The following is a 14883-nucleotide window of genomic DNA, read 5'->3' as shown; positions in this document are numbered from 1 at the left end:
GCTTTCCAGACCTGAGAGATGAACTGGGGGCCTCGATCAGAGAGAATCTCCTGTGGAATGCCGTGAAGACGGAAGACATGTTTCACTAGGAGCTGGGCGGTCTGGAAGGCTGTAGGTAATTTCCTGAGGAAAACCAGATGACAGGCCTTGGAAAATCGGTCAACAATGGTTAAAATGGTAGACATACCCCTGTAGACTGGAAGACCGGTAACAAAATCCACTGCGATGTGGGACCATGGGTGAGACGGAACAGGCAGAGGACGCAACAGCCCGGAAGGTGGTTGGTGAGTTGATTTATTCCTGGCACAGATGGGACAGGCCAGTGCGTACTCCTTCACGTCCTTGTGAAGGGACGGCCACCAAAAGCGTCGTGTGACGAGGGCGATGGTTCTACTCACCCCAGGATGGGCAGAGAACTTGGCTGCGTGCATCCACTGAATGAGACGAGATCTAACAGAGGAAGGGACGTAGGTTCTGTTTGGAGGACCGTTACCTGGGTCAGGTTCAGAGGCCAAAGCTAGGTTGATGAGATCAGTGATCTCCCAGGAAACGGCTCCAACAGTGCAAGAAGCAGGGAGAACAGGCTCAGGAGTTTCAGGTTGATCAGAGGAGTAGAGATGAGAGAGAGAATCAGGCTTGATGTTTTTGGAACCAGGTCTGTAAGAGATAATAAGGTTGAACCGGGAAAAGAACAGAGACCATCGGGAAGGACGTGGATTGGATCTTTTTGCCGACTGTAAATAAGCCAGGTTTTTGTGATCTGTCCAAACCAAGACAGGATGTTCGGCGCCCTCGAACCAATGTCTCCACTCTTCCAAGGCTAGCTTGATGGCTAGTAATTCTCTGTCCCCAACATCGTAATTCTGTTCAGCAGGTGAAAGTCTGCGTGAGAAAAAGGCACAAGGGTGAGTTTTCTGGTCTGAATCTGATTGTTGAGATAATACTGCTCCTACTCCGGAGTCAGATGCATCCACCTCTAAGATGAATTGCTTAGAGGGGTCAGGATGGGTGCACTGGAAAAGAGAGTCTTAAGTTTGTTGAAAGCTGCTTCAGCTTCTGGTGTCCATTGAAAAGTCTTCTTCACAGAAGTCAGAGCTGTGAGTGGTAGAGCTGTTTGACTACAGTTTCGAATGAAACGTCTATAGAAATTTGCGAAACCCAGAAATCTTTGAAGCTGCTTACGGTTTTCAGGTGTCGGCCAGTCCAGAACTGCTTTTATTTTGTCTTCAGATGGCTTCACCTGCCCGCCCTCGAGCACAAACCCTAGAAACGTAACAGAAGGTTGGTGAAATTCACATTTTTCAGCCTTTACGAAGAGTTTGTTTTCTAGCAGTCTCTGAAGGATCAGACGGACGTGTTTCTTGTGATCAGACAGATTCTTTGAGTAGATCAGGATGTCATCAATGTATACAAAAACATTCAGAAAGTCTCTGAGGATGTCGTTGAGCTTGGAAACAGGCAGGAGCGTTTGTAAGACCGAAAGGCATGACCAAATATTCGAATTGGCCTATGGGGGTCTTAAAAGCTGTTTTCCATTCATCTCCTTCCCTTATTCTAAGGAGATGATATGCGTTTCTTAAGTCAAGTTTGGTGAACACTGTTGCCCCTTGGACAGGTTTAAAAGCTGATGCTAGTAGTGGTAGGGGATACTTATTTTTGACGGTTATTTGATTCAATCCTCTGTAGTCAATACAGGGTTGGTAGAGAACCGTCCTTTTTTCCCACAAAAAAGAAACCAGCACCGAGAGGGGATAAAGATGGTCGAATAATACCAGCAGCAAGTGACTCATTGATGTATTTTTCCATGGTTTCTCGCTCAGGTTTTGAGACATTGAATAGTCTACTGCTGGGGAGGGGAGCTCCTGGTAATAAATCAATGGCGCAGTCGTATGGTCTATGAGGTGGAAGAGACGTCGCACTGACCTTACTGAAGACTGGTGCCAGATCATGATACTCGGAAGGAACATAAGAAAGGTCAGGAGAGTCCATCTCCCCCCTACCTCTAGGGGACTGAATAGCAGGAGCCGCAGAACGAAGACATGAGACGTGACAGGAAGTGGACGAAGACTCAATGTGGCTTTCAGCCCAGTTGATATGGGGGTTGTGACGTTCCAACCACTCGAATCCTAGCACCAGAGAAGAACATGCAGAGGGAAAAACAAAAAATGTTGGGGTCTCGCGATGATTTCCAGAGATTAGAAGCTCTAACGGTCGTGTCTGATGAGTGACTTGATGCAGCTTCTTCCCATCAATAGCTGAAACTCTGAGAGGTTTTTTCAATGGAATAGTCTCAATCCTCAGCTGCTGAACCAGACTTGAATCAATGAGGTTTCTCTCACAACCAGAGTCTATAAAAGCTGACAAAGTGAGAGTCTGATCAGAAACAAATAAAGTTGCAGGTAACAGTAAGTGAGGAGATTTCTCAGATCTTAGATGGTCCGCCAGACTCCTCACATCCTCTGACGGATCCCTGGCTTTTGATTTAGCCGGGCATGTAGCAATAAAGTGGCAAGGCTCACCACAGTACAGACTAGGGGTGTAAATAATAATCGTTTTGTATCGATGCATCGATCTAAAAGCCGACGATCCGATGCATCGACACGTCCGCAAGATAATCGATTCATGTTTTTTTTTCCTCCGGTCTATTTTTATCCATTTGCTCCTGGGCGTTATTCTCCCTCCCGTGCTGCGGTGCCGCTAAACCTATTTTGCCCTCCTACCGCGCTTCCTGGTTATACTCTTACAGCAGTTTGTTGCAGCAAGCTTCACACAGACAATTTTAAATTATGCTCAGTATTGAAGCGTGGTCTGTGCTACACACTGTGGGTCTAGATACGGCCGAGGCGGTGAGGAAGTGGGGACGAGTTTAGTCCGACGACGAAGGGACATGAGGGCAAAAAGAGCGGAGATCCAGCTGGAAAAAGGGTCCCAGCGTTCTCGCGCACCTCGCTCTTCTAGCGGGTCAAACTTCACGAGTTGTTTTCCGCAATTTCGGTCATAAAAACAAAACAAACCGGCCTCCTGTCTGGTGCACTGTTTGCGGTCAGCTACAATCTGGGAGAGGAGCAGCAGAGCGTCTCTCAAGGGGGCGGTGACGTCAACACTCTGAAGCCTTCTTCTTCTTCTTTTTTTTAATGGCGGTTGGCAAAGAACTTATAGGTGCATTACCGCCACCTTCCAGAATGGAGTATGGACCAGACAAACTATTATATTCTCCCTAAAATACCCGTTCTTCTTAGAAAATTAAAAATACTACCAAAAACTACATCCCCAGATGACCTTTGAAACAATTCCCTTGTATGTAGTTTATTTTTATTCCTGTCTAACTCTCTAAGCAACATCTCTCTTTCCTGAGTATATTTATTACATTCTAAAAAAATATGTTGGACAGTTTCTCTGGAGCCGAGGTATTGCATTGAACTCATTACACTGATATTGTGCAGTATTTTTGCAGTATTTTTTGATGCAACTTTTCTACTTCTGTTATTTGATGTTGTTTCTAAAGAAAATGCATAATGATATTACAGCTTTCATTGATTTATTTCAAACTTGAAACTTTGTTTAGCCTGTAAGGTGTAAAAAAAAAAAATAATAAAAAAAAAAAAATAAACGATTAATCGATTAATCGAATCGAATCGTGGTGTATTCTTGAGTATCGAAAATAATCGAATCGTTGGGTCAGGAAATCGATACTGAATCGAATCGCCATAATGGATGTGATTTACACCCCTAGTACAGACACAAATTCCCTTTGAATCTTCATTGTCTTTCTTCATGTGAAAGCCTTGTATGCCCAATCTGCATGGGTTCGACCTCAGCTCCGTCTGTGGACGAGGAGAAAACGTGAGTGGCATGAATAGGAGCAGGAGACGATTGACTCTTAATCCTTGGTCTGGTACTGGGCTCTAGGGATCCAGAAAAAAACAGAAGTGCTGTTAGATGCAGGAGCAGCGACAGAAAAATTTAGGCTTCTTTGTCTAGAACTATTTCTAGTTCGGAGTCTATTATCCAATCGGATAGTTAACCTGATTAGATCTTTCAAACTAGCTGGTTCGTCTATTGTAGCGAGTTCATCTCCAGATCCCAAGACCTACAACATAGAAAAAGAGTCGGTAAACTTGTTGCTAGTTGCTTTTTCAAAAAAAGTCACTAAAGGGCTCTAAAGTTTATATTTGGTATAGCCTACATATATGTAGACCAGATCAAGAAGATGACATCTCACAATCCTCTCTGGTGTTTTTTGACCATTCGGGATGTGTCTTTCTTTCCTGAGTACCATACTGCTGAACTTAGACAAAGGGTGCTCTCTGTTGTAGCACTTTAATATTTCACAAGTACCATAGAACAGCGGTCCCCAACCACCGGGCCGCAGACCAGTACCGGTCCGTCGGTCATTTGGTATGGGCCGCACAGAAAAGAAAAAAAAAAAATATATATATAGATATATATATAGATATAGATATAGATATAGATATATATAGATATTTATATAATTCATAAACGATCAGAGTCGGAGTGGTGTTTTTGAAAACTACAAAACATTAGGGTATTATCACCCAATTACATCAGTCGGTGCATCTGTGCCTCTTGACACAGGTTAATTCAGGTGAAGACGCATCCTATCTCTAACATCCTATCTTTGTGAAGCTGGATTTTCTGCGGTTACAGTGACCAAAACAAAGCCAGGGAGCAGACTGGACATCAGGAGCAAACTTCATGTGTCATTGTCTCCGATTACGCTTAGATGGGACCAGTTTGTTTCGAAGAAACAAGCTCAGGGCTCCCACTAATTCAACATAAAGGTGAGTTTTATTTTTATGCTGTTTGTATTTGATTTTATGCCAGTCATATCATTTTATTTGATCGTATTTACCCCCACACTTTAAAGGGCGGTCCGTGAAAATATTATCTGACATATAACCGGTCCGTGGTTGGGGACCGCTGCCATAGAAGATAGGCTTCCTGAAAAAAGTATGTGGAGTCTCTTCATCAGGACTGAGCTGTTCTGGTTGAGAAGCAGTCAAAGTACAGGTGCTGGTCATAAAATTAGAATATCATGAAAAAGTAGATTGATTTCAGTAATTCCATTTAAAAAGTGAAACTTGTATATTATATTCATACATTACATACAAACTCATATATTTCAGATGTTTATTTTGTTTAATTTTGATGATTACAAATGACAACAAATGAAAATCTCAAATTCATCATATCAGAAAATTAGAATATTGTGAAAAGGTTCAAAATTGATGGCCCCTGGTGCCACACTCTAATCAGCTAATTAACTCAAACCACCTGCAAAAGCCTTTAAATGGTCTTTCAGTCTAGTTCTATAGGCTACACAATCATGGGGAAGACTGCTGACTTGACAGTTGTCCAAAAGACGACCATCGACACCTTGCACAAGGAGGGCAAGACACAAAAGGTCATCGCTAAAGAGGCTGGCTGTTCACAGAGCTCAGTGTCCAAGCACATTAATAGAGAGGCGAAGGGAAGGAAAAGATGTGGTCGAAAAAAGTGTACAAGCAAGAGAGATAACCGCACCCTGGAGAGGATTGTGAAACAAAACCCCTTCAAAAATGTGGGGGAGATTCACAAAGAGTGGACTGCAGCTGGAGTGAGTGCTTCAAGAACCACCACACACAGACGTATGAAAGACATGGGTTTCTGCTGTCACATTCCTTGTGTCAAGCCACTCTTGAACCACAGACAGCGTCAGAAGCGTCTTGCCTGGGCTAAAGAGAAACAGGACTGGACTGCTGGTGAGTGGTCCAAAGTCATGTTCTCTGATGAAAGTAAATTTTGCATTTCCTTTGGAAATCAAGGTCCCAGAGTCTGGAGGAAAAGAAGAGAGGCACTTCATCCACGTTGCTTGAAGTCCAGTGTAAAGTTTCCACAGTCAGTGATGGTTTGGGGTGCCATGTCATCTGCTGGTGTTGGTCCATTGTGTTTTCTGAGGTCCAGGGTCAACGCAGCCACATACCAGGAAGTTTTAGAGCACTTCATGCTTCCTGCAGCTGACCAACTTTTTGGAGATGCAGATTTCATTTTCCAACAGGACTTGGCACCTGCACACAGTGCCAAAGCTACCAGTACCTGGTTGAAGGACCATGGTATCCCTGTTCTTAATTGGCCAGCAAACTCTCCTGACCTTAACCCCATAGAAAATCTATGGGGTATTGTGAAGAAGAAGATGCAATACACCAGACCCAACAATTCAGAAGAGCTAAAAGCCACTATTAGAGCAACCTGGGCTATCATAACACCTGAGCAGTGCCACAGACTGATCGACTCCATGCCACGCCGCATTGCTGCAGTAATACAGGCCAAAGGAGGCCCAACTAAATACTGAGTGCTGTACATGCTCATACTTTTCATGTTCATACTTTTCAGTTGGCCAACATTTCTATAAATCCTTTGTTTTTATTGGTCTTCAGTAATATTCTAATTTTCTGATATGATGAATTTGAGATTTTCATTTGTTGTCATTTGTAATCATCAAAATTAAACAAAATAAACATCTGAAATATATGAGTTTGTATGTAATGTATGAATATAATATACAAGTTTCACTTTTTAAATGGAATTACTGAAATCAATCTACTTTTTCATGATATTCTAATTTTATGACCAGCACCTGTATATATGAAGTCCTGGCTGGGAACTTAAAAACACCACAGCTGATTCAGCACAGGATGTAAGCCCTGTTGGCAACAGTTTTCCCCCTATGAGAAACCTCCTTTCTCTCCAACATGTATGGCACTAGACATGCACCTCAAGCTCCTGCAGTCCTCCAGAGCAGCATATTGTGTATCTAACGTTAGAGAATCCATCCTTGGTTGTCCTCAGTTACTGCTTATCTGTAAAAATATGCAATATTGCTATGAGCATACAATCAGTTAGTTAATTAACTTTATAATTTTTATTATAAAACTATGCTTTTAATTACTTTTGTAAATAGCAGCCCCCTTAAACACAACAAAAGGGAAGCCTGGGTCCCCTCCTGGTGGAAGTTTCCTGAAACACCTCCTGAGGGAGGTGTCATATAAAGAACTCTGTCCTACCGTAGCTGATTCCTGTTGATGTGGAGGAGAAGCAGCTCTACTCAAAGTCCAGATGACCAAGCTCCTTCCCATATCTCTTAGGGAGTGCCCAGTGACATTGTGGAGAACGCTAATTTCAGCCACTTGTATCCTGCATCTTGTTCTTTATGTAACATTCAAGATTTCATGACCAAACAAATCAGATGGGAACAGGCAGGCTCAGTGGTTGAGAGCCAGGACATGTCAGGATCAGGTAATCAGAAACACTAAAGTAATGCTGAATCACTCTCACCACAGGCTTGAGAATAATCTGGCCCTGATGACTGGTTAAAGGGCTGGTTAAATAGAAGCATCAGCAGGTGGATCAGATGAACGGTAATGAGTTAGACGGGGAGAAGGGAGTTAGACGTGTGAATGAAACGAGTAATCCAGCCATTCATCAGCACCAAGACCATGACAACCTCTGTCTCACAACAAAGGCTGGGTGTCCACATTATAGCTGCATCAATCTCATCCTCCATTCTCCCCTCACTTGTGAACAGCACCCTGAGATACTTGAATTCCTCCTCTCCTCCAACCTGAAGGGGACAAGACAATTTTCTCCAGTCCATATCCAAGGCCTCAAACTGGAAAAACATGGTCCACTGCATCAGCATGTGTCACAAGAGAGGCATGCTCTGTCCTCTTGAACCTCTTTCCACACTATCCTCCTTGATTTCTATGAAGGTGGTGGATATTCTGTGAGTCCTGATAGTATCTGTGATGAGACCCAACGCCATGGTATGGTCTGCATACTTCACAGGAGGTTTAAAGAGAGGATAGCAGAGCAATCGTGAAGGATTAGGGTGAGTAGGAGTAGACTAAACAAACATCCAACATTGTATTATATTTTCATTCAAATTCAGATTTTTCACAGAAACTTCTCTTCTTATGAAGAAAAAGATAAACTCTGTTTTGTTTATTCTTTGTGGCACAAAGCATCCAGCTCTGCATCTGCTAACATGACATTATAAATATCTGTTCTGTTTTTCAAAGAAAGCAATCCCTGAGTAGGGAAAGAAAATATCTTGAACGGTAATTAAAGTTTTTAACAAAGCCAAAAGAGCTCTGTTTGGGCTTGGCAGAAAAACTGATGGTAGGAGGACACTGTGAGAAAAACACAAAAAAACAAAAAAAAACAATGTCATTGTCAAATCTACTGTATCTTTGCCCTATGGTTGATACTATTTACAGCATGAAGCATTTGAACAGAGAATCAACCGTAACTTCTTATTTCTGTTTCTTTTTGTTCATCTTAAAAGTTTGTAATGTTGCAAATATTATTTTGGAGGTTGTTAAAGAGGCACTACAGAGTTTTCTAATGATACTCCCACCTGTGGCCAGATAACAGAACTACAAGACTCTTCTTTTTCTTGTAGCTATGACTTGTACTTACGTTTTTTTTGTGTGTTTTTTTTACTTTTTCAACTTATCTATTGTTGCCATTGTTGTATGAGTTGAGCTGGATGCTGGTCACTTCTGAGTATCCACAAAATCCCCTTTGAATATAACACTATGACTGTTTGCCAGGTCGGAGCCATTTAACATGAACGAGCTCGACGTCACTTCCGCTGAACAGGATGCAGACTTCCAACCAGAAGTGACTGCAGAAAAATAGACTTATAGATGCATCAGCACCGAACTACTGAGGTGTCTATTTTATCATCAAAGGATGTTTTAGTCATAAACGATCGGATAATAAAAAAGCAGCTCTATGTTAATCTACAATATAAGTCATGTGACCAAAAAAAAAAATGGAGAAAAAAAAGAGACTGCATAAACCGAATTTGGCTTAAAAGGACACAAGATAAACCTGTCAAGTACATAGAGATGTCTGTATGACAAGTGAGTTTGTCATTTTGCTTTTCTGAGCTCACCATCATTATATATAAAAAAAAAATCAGCCTTCCTGTTCTCTTATCTACTATTTAGCTGCATAATGCTTTACTGAAATAATGAATAACGATATAATATTGTTATACCTCCTCTTCGGTTAATACTAGAAAAAGCATTTTGGTTAATTATGACCTAATGTTTCCTATAATTAAGGACAATACCAGCAGTGTGTGCAGATTATGTAATTAGGACAGAGCAGTCTCTCTAGAGTGGCAAGAAAGATAAATGATTAAATAGCCAAAGATATGTGTTTTATGCTTTTTTTTTTATTTAAAAATACAATCCAAAAGATTGCCCTACTTACATCAACTGTCCACAAATGTTTCTATAAATCTAGGAACATTAATATCTATAACTGACTATAATGTTCCAGCATCATTGTCTTACTATGATCATTATTACATTTACAACTAACGTTTAACTGCAAACTCAATATGCGATAACTTAATAACCAATTTGATTTCTATCAGGAAGAAAGTTAAGATTTCCAACCAGAATGGTACTAGAATCTTCATCATTCCTGGTTGAAGGCCATTAGGAAAGAGAAATTCAAGCAAACAATAGAGGGAGCATTAGCAGATATTGGACACTGTAAATTGTAAATTAACAATTGCTTGCAAGTTTTATTCCCTCATACACAGTATCTGATTAGATGGCGTCTCAAACCAAAGCTGAATCTTAAAATCTTGATGTTTACATTAATCTATTTGTGAGCATACAGTCACAAAAATGTAGGTCGCAGGAAAGTGATTTACCCTGCCCCCATCTAATTTATACTGAAACGTTTCTAGTTATGTCAAAGACATTTACTCATATACAAAACAGTCAGGGACCCTGAGGGAATGTTCTAGATTGGATCTAGTTTGGTTTACATGCAGAGAAATTATAGATATCATTTATATAATTTGAAGAGAGTGAGCACTAGAGGTGCTTTTTGTAGTGCTATGATGTCATCAGGCAGTTCTTGGAGCAATTAAACCAGTAAGTGAAACTTACCAGTTAGGATTGGTAGTCGTATCTTACAATGCATGGCTGGTCTACATTTGTACAAAATTACTAAAGATTTATGTGTTTTTCTCTATATATTATTGATTACTTTTCATCCTTATGGGTGAAAATCTTCATATGAATTTCATAGATGTGATACAAGCGCAGAAGGCAGTAAAATGTTTGCATGGATGGAGGAACCCCTGGAACACAATCACTCACACCAATGCTCTTTCTTCTTCCTTTGAACTTCTTGAAAGTTCTGGTGATTGCTTTTTCATTTAGGCAACACCATCCAAGAACTGGAGGCAGAGTCCGTAGAGTAAAAGAACAAGCAACGTGGAGCTTTTTTACCTTTCAATAATAAAACCAACCTTTCAGGTTTGCAACTCATTCATGATCATAAAAGACCCATTATATGCAAAATTGCTGCAACACTTGAAAGTTAGAGGAAACATTATGCTCATGCTGTTTCTGATCCACATACAGCCTCACATTGTCATGGACCTGTGCTGGGGAATGAACATAATGAAAAATAAAATCCTTCTAAAAACAGTGTGTGGTGTTTTAACAGCTCCAGGTTTGGAGAGCATATGAGCTGTTTTGATCCAGAGGTCCTGCAGGTTTTTTCATGGAACATCAACCTGAGTTGTTTAACTTACTTAATCAAATGAAATAATTAAATTCCTTTTCAGACTATTAACCTCTTCAGATAAAAAATTCTGAATTAGAAAGGTCACAGAAGGCTAAACTGATGCCAGATTTTACTGGCAGTCATCTGTACTTGATTGTGATAATGGCAAACAACAGAGCCTTTATCTGAGTATTACATATTTATGAGAACTGATTGCAGGATCATGTTTAAAGGTAAAACAGTCAGGCAATCATCCTGCCCTGGAAGCTAAACAGGATGGACATTTAGACATTAGGTAATAAACACTTAAGTGATGAGCACAGCCTCACCCTTAAACCAGAAGGGCCAAGCTAATAGAATAGCTAAATTAGAGCCCTTGAGCACATTGCTTTGGTTTCCAGCAGTTCTAACAGCATCATATGTATCTTAATGCTTCTCTCTCTTCTTCTCTATTGTGTCATCTTATATCAGTGTGATTTAAACATAAACTGCAAAAAAAAAAAAAAAAAAAGCTTTTGCTTACTGCATTGTCAGTAGGAGAGGAAGATAATCCAGTGTCTGCAAACAAGGTCAATGTGTGAAGGCCATAGAGGTTTTAAATAACACTAGTGATAAAACATTATACATAAGACCACGGCAGGCTAAGGGGTAAAGATGGAAAGTTTAAAGCAGAATGGTTGTTAAACAGCTTGCAAAGCTCCCGATAAAGTAATGTCCATTCTATTCTATGTCCATTCATTTTAGTTTTCTAAAATGGAAGGTGTTTAGCAAAGCTAAATAAAAGTCATGGCTAACTTTGACAGGCTGTCCCCAGAAAGCATTGACCAGAGGAGTACCAAAGTGAAGTAGTGGTACTTCTATTTGTGAACTTTGGAAAACTTGATGAAGAAATGCTGGATACCATTAAACAGACAAAAGACATTTTAGTTTTTTTGTAAAATATTTGTCTCAGGCCATGTTAGAGAAGGTGCTCTGGTCAGATTTGACCAACACTGAAACATTATGATTGTGGTTAAAAACTAAGACTGCACCTCCCGTTATGGAGAAGCATGGTGGTGGCAACATGCTGTGTAAAATACTTTTCTTTCCTTATGGACAGGGAAGCTGATTAGAGTTTAAAGGAGGTCCTCGTGTACATTGGTAAGAGGACTAAAGACATGGCAGGATGTTAACGTGCACATTTAAAGACATGTATTGATGAACAACAACGGTAGATAAATACTGTAAACTGGGCTGATGGGTTTTATAGAGAAAGACCAACCAGTTGCCTAAAAGAACCATTAAAGGTTAAATATTGCACAGGACCTTTGTCTACATGCAGTGTTCTTCCTTGAAACATTTACAAAAGCTTTTATAACTCGTTTTTGAACTGTTGGAATCTTTGTGAAGTTTTACTTTAGAAATATGTGTAAATTATTGTATATGCTCACAGACTTTTTTTTAACAAAATTAAAGGTTATCTTTGCATAAACTATGTTCTAGTTTCATGAAAAAGCAAAGGATGGGGAGAATATCTTTGACTCTGCAAAGGAATATAATTTACCATATTACATAGAATTGTGTAGTTATTCATGCTCATATCAGAGAGTGACTTTAACCTTAAAAAAAAGAGAAACAAAAACTACAAAGGTCTTAAGGTTACCAAAATGTTCCAACATCTCACTATATAATCAGAGAACATGGAGAGCCTGTGATCCTTTTTTGTCTGTACAGAAACATGAAATCAGAAACCACAGACAGAACCATGGGCCACTGCTGTTTGGCTTCTTTAAAGCTGCTGGCCAGCAGGTCTGTCATTATGTGAGCAGAGCTCTGGGTGTGTCAGACCATGAAAACCAGGCTACAGCCTGGCAGACATCTGTCTCACTGACAAAGAGTGTGAGCATGTCTCCCCCTACCGTTGACTTTCTGTACTGCAAACAATTAAACCACATTAAACCACACATACAGGTGCTGGTCATAAAATTAGAATATCATGAAAAAGTAGATTGATTTCAGTAATTCCATTTAAAAAGTGAAACTTGTATATTATATTCATACATTACATACAAACTCATATATTTCAGATGTTTATTTTGTTTAATTTTGATGATTACAAATGACAACAAATGAAAATCTCAAATTCATCATATCAGAAAATTAGAATATTACTGAAGACCAATAAAAACAAAGGATTTATAGAAATCTGATGTTTTCATACTGAAAAGTATGAACATGAAAAGTATGAGCATGTACAGCACTCAGTATTTAGTTGGGCCTCCTTTGGCCTGTATTACTGCAGCAATGCGGCGTGGCATGGAGTCGATCAGTCTGTGGCACTGCTCAGGTGTTATGATAGCCCAGGTTGCTCTAATAGTGGCTTTTAGCTCTTCTGAATTGTTGGGTCTGGTGTATTGCATCTTCTTCTTCACAATACCCCATAGATTTTCTATGGGGTTAAGGTCAGGAGAGTTTGCTGGCCAATTAAGAACAGGGATACCATGGTCCTTCAACCAGGTACTGGTAGCTTTGGCACTGTGTGCAGGTGCCAAGTCCTGTTGGAAAATGAAATCTGCATCTCCAAAAAGTTGGTCAGCTGCAGGAAGCATGAAGTGCTCTAAAACTTCCTGGTATGTGGCTGCGTTGACCCTGGACCTCAGAAAACACAATGGACCAACACCAGCAGATGACATGGCACCCCAAACCATCACTGACTGTGGAAACTTTATACTGGACTTCAAGCAACGTGGATGAAGTGCCTCTCTTCTTTTCCTCCAGACTCTGGGACCTTGATTTCCAAAGGAAATGCAAAATTTACTTTCATCAGAGAACATGACTTTGGACCACTCACCAGCAGTCCAGTCCTGTTTCTCTTTAGCCCAGGCAAGACGCTTCTGACGCTGTCTGTGGTTCAAGAGTGGCTTGACACAAGGAATGCGACAGCAGAAACCCATGTCTTTCATACGTCTGTGTGTGGTGGTTCTTGAAGCACTCACTCCAGCTGCAGTCCACTCTTTGTGAATCTCCCCCACATTTTTGAAGGGGTTTTGTTTCACAATCCTCTCCAGGGTGCGGTTATCTCTCTTGCTTGTACACTTTTTTCGACCACATCTTTTCCTTCCCTTCGCCTCTCTATTAATGTGCTTGGACACTGAGCTCTGTGAACAGCCAGCCTCTTTAGCGATGACCTTTTGTGTCTTGCCCTCCTTGTGCAAGGTGTCGATGGTCGTCTTTTGGACAACTGTCAAGTCAGCAGTCTTCCCCATGATTGTGTAGCCTATAGAACTAGACTGAAAGACCATTTAAAGGCTTTTGCAGGTGGTTTGAGTTAATTAGCTGATTAGAGTGTGGCACCAGGGGCCATCAATTTTGAACCTTTTCACAATATTCTAATTTTCTGATATGATGAATTTGAGATTTTCATTTGTTGTCATTTGTAATCATCAAAATTAAACAAAATAAACATCTGAAATATATGAGTTTGTATGTAATGTATGAATATAATATACAAGTTTCACTTTTTAAATGGAATTACTGAAATCAATCTACTTTTTCATGATATTCTAATTTTATGACCAGCACCTGTAAGGCTTGAAAAAACCCACATTATGCATTGACTCTTCAACACTCTGGATGCTCTGATCTTTTATCTGCTCGGTTCTGTAGCTACAAGCTCAAGAGCAGGTTGGCTTTATTTACTTTAAAGAAATGGAAAAAATAGTTTTGATATGTTTTTAAGCGAGAAAGCCCACCTCAAAACTTAATCTGTGCAAAATGTGCAGTTCTTTTTATATCAGTTTTTGCACTGTTAGCCATGTAAAGGGGTTTAAGGGGTCAAATTAAAATGAAATTATGTTTACACTTCTTTCTTTCTTTCTTTCTTTCTTTCTTTCTTTCTTTCTTTCTTTCTTTCTTTCTTTCTTTCTTTCTTTTCACAAGAATATTCCTAAACAACTTCAGATGTTGAAATATGTGTGAAGATGAGGAGAATAGATTTTTGTCTGCAAAATACAACGCAAAGCATGATTGAAAGATTATTTTAAAACGTATTTTAATGACGAAGGTGACATGAAGCCACAGCTTGGTTAAATGTAAAAACTTGATCATGATAAAGTAGCAAAGCCATATCAGCATAATAAACTGAAAAATAAAGACAGAGTAACAAATTATGGATTGATAATCATTTATTTGCCAGCTTTGAAAAAAAAATTAGCATAACAATTTGGTTATAATAAAATAATATTTAAAGGGGATCAAATAAATCTAAAATAAAATAAAATTGTTTTTTGTCTTAGAATTTAAAAT

The sequence above is a fragment of the Cyprinodon tularosa genome, unplaced genomic scaffold (genome assembly GCF_016077235.1).
Source record: "Cyprinodon tularosa strain WSP-4 unplaced genomic scaffold, ASM1607723v1 ctg232, whole genome shotgun sequence".
NCBI classification, from domain to species: domain Eukaryota; kingdom Metazoa; phylum Chordata; class Actinopteri; order Cyprinodontiformes; family Cyprinodontidae; genus Cyprinodon; species Cyprinodon tularosa.
This window is presented reverse-complemented; position numbering follows the sequence as displayed.